Genomic DNA, 16075 nt, shown 5'->3' with positions numbered 1-16075 from the left:
GGCTCAGTCGGTTAAGTGTCTGACTCTTGGTTTCTGCTAAGATCATATCTCACAGTTTGTGGGTTCGAGCCCCACATCAGGCTCTGTGCTGTCAGCTTGGGGCCTGCTTGGGATTTCTCTCCTCCCTCTCTCTCTGCTCCTCCCCCACTCACACTCTCATACTCTCTCTCAAAATAAATAAACTTAAAAAAAAAATAAAATTGTCTATGTGTGTTAGGGGTATGGCTATTGCAAAAGATATAAAGGGGACACGGATAGCTTTCCCTGATTTTGGCAATTCTGCCACAATCCCAACCCCAATAATCAAGGTCAGTCCAATTTAGGTACTTACAAGTGACAATTCCTTCAAAAAACGTTTGCTGAATGCCACACACTTGAACTAGTTGCTGTGGACATAACAGTGAGCAAAATCACTGCCCTCATAGAACTGCCAATTCAGGGGCACCTGCATGGCTCAGTTGGTTAAGAGTCTGACCCTTGATTTCAGCTCAGGTCATGATCTCAGGGTCATGAGTTTGAGCCCTGTGTCGGGCTCTGCACGGACATGAAGCCAGCTTGGGATTCTCTCTCTCCTTCTTTCTCTGCACACCCCCCCCCCACCCCCGGACGCACATGTGCTCATTCTCTCTCTCTAAAAATAAACTTAAAAAAAAAAAAAAAAAAAAAAAAAAAAAAAAAAAAAAAAAACCTGCCAGTTCAGTGAGAGAGATAGGCATTAATCAAAATATTACATAAACATATCATTACAAACCATGATAAAGGCTTATGAGGGTAAAGTATAGAGTACTAGGGGCATTTAGAACAGGGGGGCCTGATAGGGCTTGAGGGTTCTTAAAAGATTACCTTAGGGACCTCAGGGTCCTTTTAATTCAGCACCTGATCTTCCTTCCCTTCCCCCTCCACTCCCTCCTTCCTTGCTTCCTGTAGTCAGTATTTACTGGTTTTTTTTCCCCTATGTACAAAAGATAATGCTAAGTTATTTATTTCTTTTTCAAAACGTTTATTATTTTGAGAGAGCGTGCACATGCGCACAAGTGGGGGAGGGGCAGAGAGAGAGGGAGAGAGAGAATCCCAAGCAGGCTCCATGTTCAGTGTGGAGCCCAATGTGGAGCTCAATCTCATGATCACTTTGCTAAGTGATCTAATGCTACGTTCTTCTTCGTATGTATGGTCTCATTTGATTCCTACAACAAACTTACAAGTTAGCACTTTTTAAAAAAAAATTTTTTTTACATTTATTTATTTGTGAGAGACAGAGAGAGACAGCATGAGCAGGGGAGGGGCAGAGAGAGAGAGGGAGGAGACAGAACCAGAAGCAGGGTCCAGGCTCCAAGCTGTCAGCACAGAGCCCGATGTGGAGCTCGAACCCACGAACCGTGAGATCGTGACCTGAGCTGAAGTCGGACGCTTAACCGACTGAGCCAACCAGGCGCCCCATAAGTTAGCACTTTAAAAGGGTCTGATGAGAAAGGCCAAATCACACTTTGTAATGACAGCTATATACAATTCATAATATGAATTAAGACTCTACTGGCTGCAGGTGACAAAAATCCAAATCACACTTTCAAAAATAAAAAAGGAGAGCCTGGATCCATATAAATGAAATGTCCAGAGTGAGACTAACATAGAGTACGGTTAGATCCTGGTACTCAAAAGAAGCCATTCAGGCTCCAACTCCATCTCGTAACTCAGCTCTCATCTGTGTTGGCTTCAGCATTCCCCTTGGGGTGGCAAGATGACCACTTAGGAACCTCAGAGTTATTCACATTCTACAGGCTTGGCAACCCAGTTGGAAAAAAAAAAAAGAGAGAGAATTCACTTAATGGTTCCAACAAAAGTCCAGAATCGTAACTGGCCTGAATTTGAGATCATGCCCATACCACCTGCTGTTCTCTGATTGGCATAGTCATGTGTCCTCCCTCTGGAACCAAGGGATGGACTCGACTCCACCAAAACCCAGTCTGAGAATGGAAAAGGACATGGTCCCCCAAAGGAAAATCAGTATGTTCTAACCTAAGAAGAGAGAAATCATGCTGAGCAGTTAAAGTCCACTAAGCACTATTGTCCTCAAAGTTTGGAATTAAGAGTGGATTTTAAAACTATACTGTAAGTTCTTCCATCAACTGGGTCTTCCTCCCTAAGACATGAACATGAGTCCTCATTTAGTGTGACAGTGGCTGGATTTGCCATGGTCCTACTCCAGCTGTTCAGAGAACTTGGCTTCTTGCTCTAGGGCACTTATTGGAGTCTTAATAGATACTTACATACTTACTCAGAGCAGTCTCTAAGTCCCAATACTTTGTGGAAGACTTTTCTGCCTCCCTTCAACTCCCAAATGAAGTGCCCTACTCAGTGCCGCTGTGGCCAGCGAAGCTGCAGCTCTCTAGCCCTTTGACCAGCATCACAGGGTCTATGTAAATTATGAGGAAGAAAGGGAATAACAAGCCCTTTGTTGGGAAGTTCTCCTCCCCTTTTGGAGTCTGAACTGAAAATGGCTTCCATTGAGCAGAAAGAGGAATATCAGGGTAGTTCCTGAACTATCTAACAAATAGATCTCCATAAGAAGGATCTTGGGGGAGGATCAAGACTAAACATTCTATGAGTTGTACAGCAAGTACTACAGCAGCAATCAGATGTCAGCTGCAACCACTTTGTGAGCATGTTTTATTTTTTTTTAATATTTACTTATTTTGAGAGAGAGAGCACACAAGCGTGGGAGGGGCAGAAAAAGGGAGAGAGAGAATCCCAAGCAGGCTCCACACCATCACCACAGAGCCCGACGTGGGTCTTAATCTCATGAACCGTGAGATTGTGACCTGAGCCGAAATCAAGAGTCAGATGCTTAACCAACTAAGCCACCAGCATCCCCAGGCATGTTTTAAAATCAGCCTGGATCCCCCCCATCCAGTGACCCTCCCACAATTTCTGTGAATTCCCAGCAGCTAATGCTTTTGGCTATGATTCCAGCTCCTGTTGGAGTCCTTTTTGGCTATGACTCCAGCTCCTGGTGGATTTTTTATCTCACTCACATCACACTTCCTGAGGCTGATCTCTTTCTTCTGCTCTGAGCTGTCCCCCCAGAGGTGGGACTCAGCTCCCTTCTTCCATGCTTTATCGAAAAGAAAAAAATATGCATACACAGACAGATTTAAAACACTGTGTGTTCATCAGACTTTCCTAAATTTATGAAGAGACAGAGGAGTTTATTGTTATCATGCTTCTTGGCTCCTTTACCCTCTCCAAACATTGCCTATATTTAGGGGGGGGGGTCTTCCCTTCCCTCAGGAAACTAAATTCCCCTTATATTATTCAGAGACTTAGCTCTCTATCCCCCTTCCTCTGACATCCAATGACCCATACCTGGAGTCAGCCCCACTGGGAACCATCCACTCCAGGTTCCACTCCTGACCAGCACTGAGGAACAAAAAGAAAATTTGAACTTCACTCTCTCACCACCACCATTCTGTACTGGTGAAGAGAATGGAACGACTTTTTTCCCCTATGAATATGAATTGGCCCACCTTCAGAACAGAACTGGCTGGAGTCAGTTTTGGTTTTAAATAGGTTTCTATTAAACCACTCTATGTAAACTCTCCAGCTCACAGAAAAACCTATGTTACATGTCAGAAACAATTCTCATACACCCATACTGGGGTCTACTGACACTGGTAATGTTATTTTGGAAGGCAGTGTTTCTGTCCCAAAATGTTGCCTGTCTTTGAAAGACAAAGAGGGGTTTTTCTTTTTGTTTTTGGCCTTGTGCCACCCTCTGATGGCATTCCTGATGCTTCCAAGCTAGAGTTCTAGAGCCTCAAATTCCAGGGAAATAGGCAAAACTATGGTGTGCACTTCAAGGTCTCCTTTCACCTAGGTTGGCAGGAGCCTGAGATAAAGACTAAAACTGGCTGAGAGGCTTCCCCAAAGGAGAGGCAAGGACAAATGCAAAGAGCAGGTTTCCTCCCAAAATTCAGGCTGGCTCTAAGTCTTGCCTACCTGGGCCAAAAAAGGTAATTTTCTGTTTTCTTCCAAGGTAATGAGCAAGCAAAGCCTCTCAAGCAGAGGAGGCCCCAGCCCTTTCCACTGCATCAGAGGCAACAGGAAAAGAGATTCTACAAGGCCATGAATACTAAAATGCAGCCAATCCTGGGAAAAAAAGAATTCTGAGCTTTGAATTCCTTTGTTCCTTACACCAAGAGGTACAACTGCAGACACCATGGCCCAGTAGCCTCATTTTAGTTTCTGGGAAGGGAAAGGTAGTGAGGAGTCTCTAAATTCTTCTCAGAGGCTAAGATTTATAATACTAGATCAATCTTTTACATAAGAGGAAGACAAAAGTGAACATTTCATTCGTTAATGTTGTAATTAGCAAAATACAGCCTTGGAGTGCCTGGGTGGCTCGGTCAGTTAAGTTCCCAACTCGTGATTTTGGCTCAGGTCATGATCTCATGGTTCGTGAGATGGAGCCCCACATTGGGATCTGCTCTGCACTGACAGCGAGGAGCCTGCTTGGGATTCTTTCTCTCCCTCTGTCTCTGCCCCTACCACTCCTCCATGCACTCATGAGCTCTCTCTCAAAATAAATAAATAAACATTTAAAAAATTTTTTTAAAATACATCCTTAAATATTTTTTAATTCCAAGGAATCTTTTAATAAAATTTAAGACAGCATAAATACATTCCAAATCAAATAAGAATGTTTTTTAAAAATAAATGGGAACACTGTATTCATATTGCTCTGCACCTGCTCCTTTTGCTGATAAAGTTACTTCAAAGTTTTCACAGCCACACAATATTACATAGCACCATATTAATGGATATTTACCAACACAGTGAACATTCCTATCCAGAGGATTCTGTGCTCATTTCTTAAATGAAATTCCAGTTTCATCTGGAATAGATGAAATAGATAAGCTTTTTTAGATGAAATTACAGTTTGCCCTGCTGTGTCTCACCTATTGTATTCTTCACCCATTTTCTATTGGGTTTTTTTTTCCTTACTTATTTATAGAAACCTTTTATAGATTGTAGACATTAATCCATCATCTATTACATATATTGCAAAAAACTTTCTCCCACTCTGTTGGTTGTCTTCTAACTTTGTTTATAATGACTTTTTTTGCCAGACAGAAGTTTCTCATTTTTGTGTGGCAAAACCAGTTAAAAACAATTTAGAAAGTACTGCCATGGGAACAGTGCACCCTGAGCTCTGAGCCACACAGCCTATTCTGCTGGGGGCCACACAATCTTGTTTGGGTTCCTGTGCTGAAATGGCTGATTGGGCAATCATTTTCTGAGCTGTTCACTTCTGGCCAGGGTGGTGGTGTAAATGAATCAAGTCAAGAAGGAGCAAAAAGAATTGCTAAGATTTGGTTTGTTTCCAGCTATTTGGAGGCCCTTTCTTAAATGTTTGGAATCATATACTAACAATGTCAAAAGAATCCTGAAACATCAAAAACCCCAAAACATCTTCATAAACAATAATCTGAGTGTTTCCAGACTCTTTTCAAACTGTGTGGGCTTTAGGGCATTGTTTGCTGTCACTGTGCAGGGAAAAATAAATTCCAGACCCCACAGGAACAAAAAGGCTCAAGAGTCTACTGACTCCTAGAGTTTTAAGCAAGAAACCATTAGTTTCCTTTCAGCCTCTCATAGATAGCACTGACTCAATCTGATCCTGAACAGTTCAAAAACCCCTCGTGGCAAAATAGGATTCTCCCTGCAAGCATTCTTAGTCTGCAAACTCTGCCTAAAGGCCCAGTACTTTGTGGAGATTGTCCCACTTGGCCAGAATCTCTCTCCTCCCACAATTCCACAGTATTGAGGCACACAGTGCAGGCCTAATAGATGGTTCTGGCCTCCTTCCCCTATCTGGGACCTGGCATTCCTTGAGGAACTTGGTTCCAGGCAGTGAAGGTTCTGCCATAAAATCATTTTTCAGTACCCAGTAGTACCAAGAGGAGAAACAGATGGTCTGTCTCAATGTGGCTTCAAAGCCATTACACCTACAACCTTACCAAAAAAATCCTTTCTTTGCCAAAGTCTGTACCAAACAACCACACTCTTCCTCACTGCTGTCAGCTCCTGACCTCTTAGTCATCAAGACCTTTGGCTCCTTGATCACAGTCTGCCTTTACACTCCAAGTCAGACCTTTTGCCTGGTAATGATCTCCTCTATCTTTCTACATTTCTACCTCTCCTTGTCTTTACTTCTACAGCTTCATTCTTCAACTTCATTGAGATTTCCAGCCCCTTGACACCCAACCCCATCATTTAGTTGCCTATCAGTCCTTCCCTAAATTCAGTCCGTTCTCTAACCAACTGGACAACAACCACTTTATTACCAATATCCTAGACCCCATTATTCCAAGTCTTCCACTTGCCCCACAAAACACAGCTCCCAGTTGAATACAAATGTCCTCTGCTTTAACCCTGCTGAATACTGCTAAAACCACGATTAAGTCATGAAGGCTGCTTCCTCTAAGAAGTCATTGTCTGCAACATTACCTAGACCTTCAGTGCTACTCAGCTATCCACCTACATGTCTTCAGATTACTGTCATTGGCTCAACAGCTTTTAAAAACTAAGTCATTGTCCCCACTATACCACCTGCTCCTATCAGATGACTTTAATTTCTTCTGTCCAGAGAAAACAAAGCCAAACAGAAGGAAACTCCAACTTTCTGTCTCTCCCAAATCTCAACAAATCCCTCTGCCCCATCACATCCTTTGTCCCTATTAAATGAGACTAGAAAATGCTCAATGGAGTGCTAGCAAAAGGTAAGAAGTTATAAATGGTGGTGATGGTGGTGATGGAGTTAAATTCAGTGGTAGCCTTTGTCCTTTCTTCAGTTCAAGTTTAATCTCTCCACCAGTGTTCAGGATATAGTAGACCCTTTCCCACAGGGGCCTTGCTCAATTTTTTTTTTTCTCTTTTCTACCTTCAACTTCTCCCTCTCAACTGGCTCTTTCCCCCACAGCACAGGGACATGCACGGATCTCAAAAAATAAATAACCCTCCATAGACCTTGCATTCCCCCTTCACTTTTCTCATTTCATAAACAAGCTTCATGTAAGACTGGCCTCCCTGACTGGGTCCATACCCTTGCCTCCATTTGCTAGCTGCAGAGGTACTGTCTAGTAAAAGAAAATGGACTGCTCTTATTTGCCAAAGGTCTGCTCTTTGGGAAACTGCTTTAGAGATTAGCAAAGAAGTAAAGAAAATACATTATGTTGCTATTAATTCAAAGTTTTAATAATATGAATAAAAATAAATTTTAATAATATAAATGAGAATAGACTTACCTTTGTATCAATACTACCTCCAACTAGAGTATAAGCTAGATTATTTAAAATGTTCTTTAAAACAAAGAAACCTGGGATACCTAGCTGACTCAGTCAATAGAGCATGCAACTCTTGATCTCAGTGTATTGAGTTCAAGCCCCACGTTGGGCATGGAGTCTACTTAAAAACAGGATAGGATAGGATAGGATAGGATAGGATAGGATAGGATAGGATAGGATAGGATAGAATAGAATAGAATGGAAAAAAATAAAATAAAATAAAATAAAATAAAATAAAATAACCTGTTTTCACAAAAGCACCCTGATTCTCTAAATCTAAAAACTAGAAACAATCTCTCCTCTGAGTTCCCACAGCATTGTCTGTACCTGTAATACCCTACCACTTCATCTTCAGTTATTATAGAACTCTCTGCCGTTAATACATATTTGATAAATTAATATATTTTACAAGTACCTATTATAGATCAGATAATTCTAATCAAATAAATTCAAATCAATCTAATCAAATCAATCTAATATTGCCTAATTAAATCAGCCCCCCTGAAGAATCTCTATTGACATTTTGCTAACTTAATATAAGGCTTTTTTTTTTTTAACACATTGAATTTAATAAAGTTGCATTCAATCACTCACATCCTGCAATTTTTCACTTACTTAAATGTGCCTTGCAAAGTCTCAAATAGTGAGGTCATTATCACTTTGGGTCCAGTCTGAGAAGACAAAGGTAAAAGTCAGTGAGGTAGGAATTACCCAATCCAAAGGCTGTGAGTGGGGCATTCAGGGGGAAGGAATGCATTTTTCCTCTCCCTTACCTAAAAAATACCCAAGAAATGCTCCTCCTGGAGGGATTGAGACTTCCTTTCACACAATGTCTACTCCCTTCTGCTTCAATTACTTTCACATAATCTGAATGTCAGCTCAACAAAGACACAGCTTTGCCCTGCTGGACCTCCCAAAGTTTGCTCATATCTGAAATAAGGAAGTTTGCCTAGAAAATCTACAAAGTTTTTTATGTAAATAACTGCACATTACTTACAGTGTGAAAATCAAATTTTACTTTGAAAAGCAAGTTCAATGCTTAAAGAAACCCAGTTGTAAATTCTTTTGTGATACGGAAGAATCTTCACATCCACAGCCACCCCCAACATAACTGTTAGATTATCTACATGAGACCAATAATTCTCCTAAAGCAGGACACTGAGATGGGTATTAGGAGCTTCTTCCAAAGCACTGACATTCCTGCCCACACAGTCCCTCTGTAGAAGCCAGTCCTTAATCCTTACCAAGGCAGAATTATGGGCTTAAAAGACTGTGCTAAGGGTAAAAAAGGTAGCCAGGAAGCACAGGCCAGGGCCAGGTGACAGGCTCCAGTCCCTATGGAGCCAGAGCCAGAACCTCCCAGTTTGCTTTACCCTTGCAGAGGGTGTAATTTCCAGCAGGGCTAAAAATCGCCAATGGCATACAGCCAGAGGGCAGGGCCAGGCTGGGTAAGCAAAAGTCAGCGATGAGCCAGAGAGACTCCAGATTTAGAATGTAAGCAGTAAAGAAGGGTAGTAGAGAGCCTCCTACAGAGGACTTATAAAGTAGCTGCCCTCTTTGGGTAAGATCCAGGTTGCCAATAGGAAATCTCCTACCTCTATGGGCCTCATCACTTGCTCCAGAGACTTTCTCAGCAGCCTCATGTTTTTTAGAAAGAGATCAGCCTACTGATTTTAGAAACATCCCTCCCCTGTGGAGTCAACAGCTCAAGAGCAGAAACTTCCCATGGTACCTCTGTTTCCTCCCTCCCCAATACAAAATCCATGTGATAAGATTAGTCCCAAAACCACCCAAGCCAACCTATAGTATCAAGCTGTCGGAAGATTGTTTTACACAGTTCAACATGCCTCAGGGATAAAGATTCCTTCAGTCCTTGACTTGCTCACTCACTCATTCAGCCAGAGCTGTCTGACTGCCCACTATGCTCCAAGCACAGGGCTGCAAAGACACCTTACAGGATTCTTAGCAGATACCAGTCTAGCAATTACCCAAGAACCTCTCTAAAGTAGACCCTGTTGGTTCAGAATTTCTGACAGGAGATAACTTCTTTTTGTGTTTGTGCTATCAGGGAGGGGTTAGCAAAATATTTAATTGCATAAATATGATTAGCAGTTGGAAAACTGAAGTAACTTAAGAGAATTCTGATTTTCTACTCATTAAAGCACGTCGTCTTAGGATCTCTACTAGTTAGTACATATATACATAAGTGAATTAACATGTGACTCCAAAAGTAAACAAACTTAATGACTTCACAAAAAAATTTTTTTTCCACATAATTAAAGCAGACAAGACCTTCCCTCATAGGTCTAAGTCAATATGCTTCTACTATATTTCTTTCAAAAGAATGAAGCCAGAATTCAATAAACTACTAAGTCACCACACCAACTTGGCTGTAACCAAATTGGCCAACCTTACATCCAAAACACCTCCAGCTATTTGAAAAGATCAGGACTTCTTTTTTCCCCTTAAGTTCAATAGAACACCCGACATTCTCTGGTTTAGAGGAATGTCAGGACCTACAAGGGCCAAGAGGATAGGACAATGACCATGAGTAGCATGGTATCTTCCCTGGCTGTCTTCTTCCTCCCAACTCTTCACTGTGGCTATCCCTAGCTCTAGGCTGCCACTTTTGCTCCAGTCTTTTTCTCCTTGGAAAATTCATCTCTAAAATGGAAAGTGGAGAATGAGAAACGGAATCTGAGGCCTCAATACCTGAGGTTTGAGTCCTAATTCTACTCTCTGAGATTCAGTGTCCACATAAAGGAAGAAAAAAAATAATGCATAGCATACAAGACTGTGTTAGCCAAGTCACTATACAATGGCCTTTGTAAATTGCAGAGTGATCTCTAAACAATGTTGTGGCTGCTGTTTTACTATGGTGATTACTGCTCACTCCTACCTCCTCCCAAGCTCTACTCTCAGGTTCCAGTTGACACCAGTACCACACACTCCTCTCCAGAGTCTGTTAAGACTACCAACAAGAAAGGGAGAACCAACACAATACCACCCTCACCCAAACATCTCAAAAGGTCAAATCTAGAGTCCCACTCATACTTATTACCTCTGCTTTAGAAGTACCTTTTTCTCTAAATGGGAATTCTTGGCCTACAGAATACTTCCTATTGGCCCTTGAAATTCAATTCCAAGAAACAAATTTGTCTCCCCCTTCTAGAAGAGTGGTTCTCCTTTCCAGCTACCCCCTTTTTGTCATGTCGAGTAATTTTCCAACTTCAAAGGGTAGACACACACTTTGATATAATATAACTAACTGTCTGGTTTCAACCAACCCACCACCTCAAGTCAGAATCTGTTTCCTTTTTCTAAGATTTTATTTTATTATTTTAAATTTCTTAAAAATGTTTATTTTTGAGAGAAAGAGTGCAAGCAGGGGAGGGGCAGAGAGAGGGGGAGACACAGAATCTGAAGCGGGCTCCAGGCTCTGAGCTGTCAGCACAGAGCCCGACGTGGGGCTCGAACTCACAGAGTGTGAGATCATGACCTGAGCTGAAGTTGGACACTCAACCAACTGAGCCACCCAGGCACCCCTAAGATTTTATTTTTTAAGTAATCTCTACACTCAATGTGGGTTTGAATTTACAACCCTCAGATCAAGAGTCACACGCTCTACCAACTGAAAAAGCCAGGTACCCCTATTTTTTAAGTGCTTTTTTTCTGAATCAGAAAATTTCTGTTAACAATGTGTTGTATGATTTTTTAAATATATACACATAGCTACAGCTGTATTTATTTCAATCAAAACAGGTTCATTTGCTACATATTTTTTCCTGTATACACTGTAGGCACCTTTCTATGTCAATAATTATATATTGGGGAGCCTCAGTAGCTCAGTTGGTTGAGCATCCAACTCGTGATTTTGGTTCAGGCGATGATCCCTGGGTTGTGCTGAGCGTGGAGCCTGCTTGGGAGTCTGGATTCTGTTTCTCTCCTTCTGCCCGTCTCTCCTGCTCATGTTCTCTCTCAGAAAAAAAAAATAATAAATAAAATATATATATATATACAACTTATATATATTATATATATACATTATATATTAATATATAACATATTTATTGTAAATATATATTATATAACATATAGTTTATATATATTATAAATACATATTATATATAACATAAAAATATATATATTATATATATGCATATGTATGTATTTACTTAGTTTATCATTGTATGTATGGACTTACCACAGTTTATTTGGCCAATCTTCTGATGGCCATTTTGACTGCTTTATAAATTCTGTAGTGACAAATATCCTCATAAACATATCTCTGTACACTTGCCATGGGGATAAATACCTAGAAGTCAAATTGCTAGTTTAAGAGTGTGTACTTCAAATTCGATACATACTACCAAACTGAACTTCAGAGAGACTACATGAGTTCCAAACTGTAGTCAGTAATAAGTATTTTTTTTTCTTTTTAATATGTGTCAATCTAACAGCTGGAAAGTGAGGTCTCATTTCTATTTGTATTTTCTATATTGTAAGTGAAACAGCCTTTTTCTATAAGGTTTTACAAGTCATTTATTCATCTATGACTTTGGTCCATTTCCTTTTTGTTTTTACTTTTTTCCTATTGATTTATAAGAGCTTTGTGCACACAGATATGTTGAAAACTCTTTTTAACCAGTTTGTCAACTACTTTTTATTTTGCTTATGGTGTTTGTTTTAATTTTTTTTTTAAGCTAATACCCCACACTTTTTCCTTTATCATTTCTGCCTTGGGTGCCACACTAAAATAACTCTTTTCAAGGGGTGCCTGGGTGGCTCAGTTGGTTGTCTGACTTCAGCTCAGGTCATGATCTCACAGTCTGTTGAGTTCGAGCCCCGCGTCGGGCTCTGTGCTGACAGCTTGGAGCCTGGAGCCTGCTTCAGATTCTGTGTCTCCCTCTCTCTCTGCCCCTCCCCAGCTCACGCCCTGTCTCTGTCTCAAAAATAAATAGAAACATTAAAAATAAATTAAAAATAAAATAAAATAACTCTTTTCTGCTATACTTGTTACTTTAGTTTTTGTTAAGAACCTTTAACTGGGGTGCCTGGGTGGCTCAGTCGGTTAAGCGTCCGATTTCAGCTCAGGTCATGATCTCGGGGATTCACAGTTCGAGTCCCATGTCAGGGTCTGTGCTGACAGCTCAGAGCCTGGAGTCTGCTTCAGATTCTGTTTCCCCCTCTCTCTGCCCCTCCCCCCACTCATACTCTTTCTTTCTCTCAAAAATAAACATTTAAAAAAAAAAAAAACACCTTTAATCTATCTAGAATTTATTTTGCTAGAAAGTGACAGGGTTTTTTTTTCCCCGCCCAAATGGTTAGACATTTATCCTAAACACTATCCTTTCCCACTAAAACCTAGATCTGGACTTCCTAATCTACTTTGAGCTCTGCTCACCAAGAAAAATTCTTGTCTCCAGTTGGAATACTTTTTTCATCGCCCACAACAGGTTTTACGTAGGCTGCTGCCTATACACACATTGTTGCCCTTGCCTGGAACATCCTCTCACCTGCCCTACACAGTTCCTTGAAAACAAAACCATTTCTGAGATAAGAAGTAAATGCTGGGGTGCCTAGGTGGCTCAGTCAGTAGAGCATGTGACTCCTAATCCCAGGGTCCTGAGTTCAAGCCCCAAATTGGGCACAGAGCTAGAAGAAGAAGAAGAAGGAAGGAAGGAAGGAAGGAAGGAAGGAAGGAAGGAAGGAAGGAAGGAAGGAAGGAAGGAAGGGGGGGAGGAGGAGGAGAAAAAGTAGTAGTAGTAAATGCTATTTAAAACAAGAAATGCTTTCAAAGGAGAGATATAATGTAAAATAACACATCAGATACTTTGTGTGGCTAAAGAAGTAGATGAACTTTTTACTCAGCTGAGCCATTCAGTGGGCTTTGGACATACAGATGTGAGTTTGGGAGAAACAGTAGAATTCATTTATTTTGCATAATAGAGTAAGAAATATCTGGAATGTTTAGTGGCAACAGAAAAAGAGAAGATTTTAAGGGATCAAAACCATATACAGGGGTGATATGAATAGTAGTGAATCCCTAATGGAGAGGTAGACAAAAAAGGACTTTAAGGGACAGGGACAGCCAATATTAGAATTCAAGTTGCTTGCTTTGCTGCAATATAAAGTCTGCTACACACATAAAGGCTTTAGGTGGGAGATATTTGAGTTCTACATCTGGGTCAATATGGATGGAAACAGGTACAGCATGCTTGAGATGGTAAGACCATCTATAATCTGAACTAATTTGGTGGAAGAAAGAGCTCAAAATTAAAATGACCATCAATACATGAGCTCCCAGGAATTTGAAGAATCTGGGTAAAGGAATCAGACCCTACATCTAGACTCCAGATGTAGAATGGCACTTTCAGCCAAATTTTTAAAGGAAAAGATAGCTCCTGCTAACTAATGGGTTACATAAGGATACTCAATCCTTAGAAGCTTTTAAAAAGAACCAAGTGAGTGAGGTTCAGTGCTGATTTGCAGAAGAAATCAGTGGGGGAGGAGCCAATTACTCTGCTTGCACAAGTAGTAAACTAAAGATTATACCCCATCCCTTCCTCACTCCACATGTTCCCATAGGGGTATTTTGGTCCCTACACCACTTAGGGTGTCCTTGGTCAACTCTCCCCTCTTCCATGAAAGTTTCTCCTAAGGTTTTAGTTCTCAGATGATTCCTTTCCAAAATGTCCATTTACTTAGAATCTGAACCTCAGTGTAACCTTTGTGGGTTTTTTTTCTATTTGTTAACTTCTCTGTTGAATTCAGCTATAGATGCCTTGTAGACAAGAACTCCAACAAGAAAGAAAGAAAGAAAGAAAGAAAGAAAGAAAGAAAGAAAGAAAGAAAGAAAGAAAGAAAAAAAGAAAGAGAGAAAGAGAGAAAGAGAGAAAGAGAGAAAGAAAGAAAGAAAGAAAGAAAGAAAGAAAGAAAGAAAGAAAGAGAAAGAAAGAAAGAAAGAAAGAAAGAAAGAAAGAAAGAAAGAAAGAAAGAAAGAAAGAAAGAAAAAGAGGAAGAGAAGGAGAGAAAGGGAGGGAGAGAATGAGAGGAAAGACAGAGGGAAGGATGGACATTCTAAACATCTTCCATTATACTCAGAGCTTCCTTAATTCCTGGTGGACAAATAGTGGAAGATAGTGATATAGAAGTAAGCTTACTAATGACCATGGATGGTGATGCTCTAAGTCAAGAACAAAGGAGGAATAGGTATAGGAAGAAATAGGGGAATGGGGAAAGAGGATGGCATAATGAAAATATAATTTGGCTTGGGACATGCTAAGTTTAAAGTACCTAAGGGAAGTCTGAGTGGCTCAGTTGGTTATGCATCCAACTCTTGATTTCAGCTCAGGTCATGATCTAAAGGTCGTGAGATTGAGCCCTTGTCAGGCTCATGCTGGGTGTGGAGCCTGCTTAAGATTCTCTCTCTCCTTCCCCCCTTCCCCTGCACATGCTCTCTCTCTCAAAAAACAAAAACAAAAAAACAAAACGATAATAAAATACCTAAGAACCAGGTTATGATGGCAACTGTGTTTGGTCATCACGAGTCAGGAACTCAGAAGAGAGATTTAAGAGTTTTTAACATATCAGTGGTAGCTAAAACCATAAGCACAGGTGACATCACCCAGGGATAGTATATAAAGGGAGAGGAGAGGGGGCTAAGGATAGATTCTTAGGAAATGTCTTCATGTAGGAAGCCTGTAGGAGAAAATAAGCCTTTGCAGTTATAGGAAGTTATGGTTATCATGTCTGTAAATAGTCATGTGCCAATACTTATAAATACCTACAGATGGACCAAATAACTGGCTCTACAGAACACCTCTAAAGGCCCATTTCAAGCCTTCTTTCAACCTTGCTGTGAGCCCACTCCCTGATCTTCACAGTTAAAACCAGAGTATTTCAGAGGAAGTGGCAGAATGGACAAGAGCCATGGACCAAGGCCTCCAGAGTGGGGCTTGTGGGTGGAAGATGCTATGTTGGATGTTCAAAGAACATCATACCTAAGGGCAGGATCAAAGCTAAGCCTTTGTGTACAGTTTGTTTCATGATTAGCTCATCCAACCGAGTTAAGTTTGGTCAGAGATCTCACTCATGACAGTAAAGACACATACATCAGGGTCTCAAAGAAATTTTTTTAATCAGGAGTCTTAGTTGGAGATTTCTGTTTCAAGCGGTCTTTTCCTGGTTGTCCTGATTGACAATAGCATACAGAGGAAGTGGCTAGCTTCCTCTTTGGTTACCAGCTCTGCAGGCTGGAGGTCCTGGCACCTGGTCACCTACCTGCCAGATTTAAATGCTCTCCACCTGAAATACTGCCCTGCCCACAGTGCATGGGTTTATCTCCAGTGGGGAGATAAGGATTGGGGGAAAAAAAACAGTCTGGCATGCCTATGAGCTATAGAGGGATTTCACAGGAAAAGCAGAAAATTTACAATGTCATAATCATTCTATCCCACTTGGCACTGATCTTATATGTGAAGTCGAAGTCCTAAACTAGCAGTGAGACTTGAGACTGACGCTAAGATGAATATTGCCAGAGTGGGAGCAAAGGGGTGTTCAGGAGTGCTAGAAAAATCCTTGAAGACCTCAAACCTGCGGAAAAAAGCCTTAGAGAAGCCTCCTTCCTTGGATTTAGAAGCTGATGATGGTATCACCCCATTCACTACTTCCTGTATCTGAAGGAAAAAGGAAAAAGATCCGAACATCCGAACTTGTTCTCCGAACAAGGAGAA

The 16075-nt window shown here is 40.8% G+C and overlaps 1 long non-coding RNA gene across 10 annotated transcripts in view; it reads right to left on the bottom strand.

Annotated features, from left to right (window-relative positions):
• Nucleotides 1–16075, bottom strand: part of LOC131484962 (uncharacterized) — a 106391-nt gene that overhangs the window by 50929 nt on the left and 39387 nt on the right. For 2 of the 10 annotated variants that reach the window (XR_009248539.1, XR_009248542.1), the window contains exon 7: nucleotides 11545–11655. The exons of 6 other annotated variants lie outside the window; for them this stretch is intronic. This is a non-coding gene — a long non-coding RNA (uncharacterized LOC131484962). Of the gene's footprint in view, nucleotides 1–7955; nucleotides 8012–11544; nucleotides 11656–16075 lie in introns of all 10 variants that reach the window. 2 more of the 10 variants (XR_009248537.1, XR_009248543.1) reach the window with 2 other exon arrangements.

Source organism: Neofelis nebulosa, chromosome 9 (assembly GCF_028018385.1).
Source record: "Neofelis nebulosa isolate mNeoNeb1 chromosome 9, mNeoNeb1.pri, whole genome shotgun sequence".
NCBI lineage: Eukaryota > Metazoa > Chordata > Mammalia > Carnivora > Felidae > Neofelis > Neofelis nebulosa.
The sequence above is the reverse complement of the archived record's forward strand: the minus strand, read 5'-3'. Positions and strand labels throughout refer to the sequence as shown.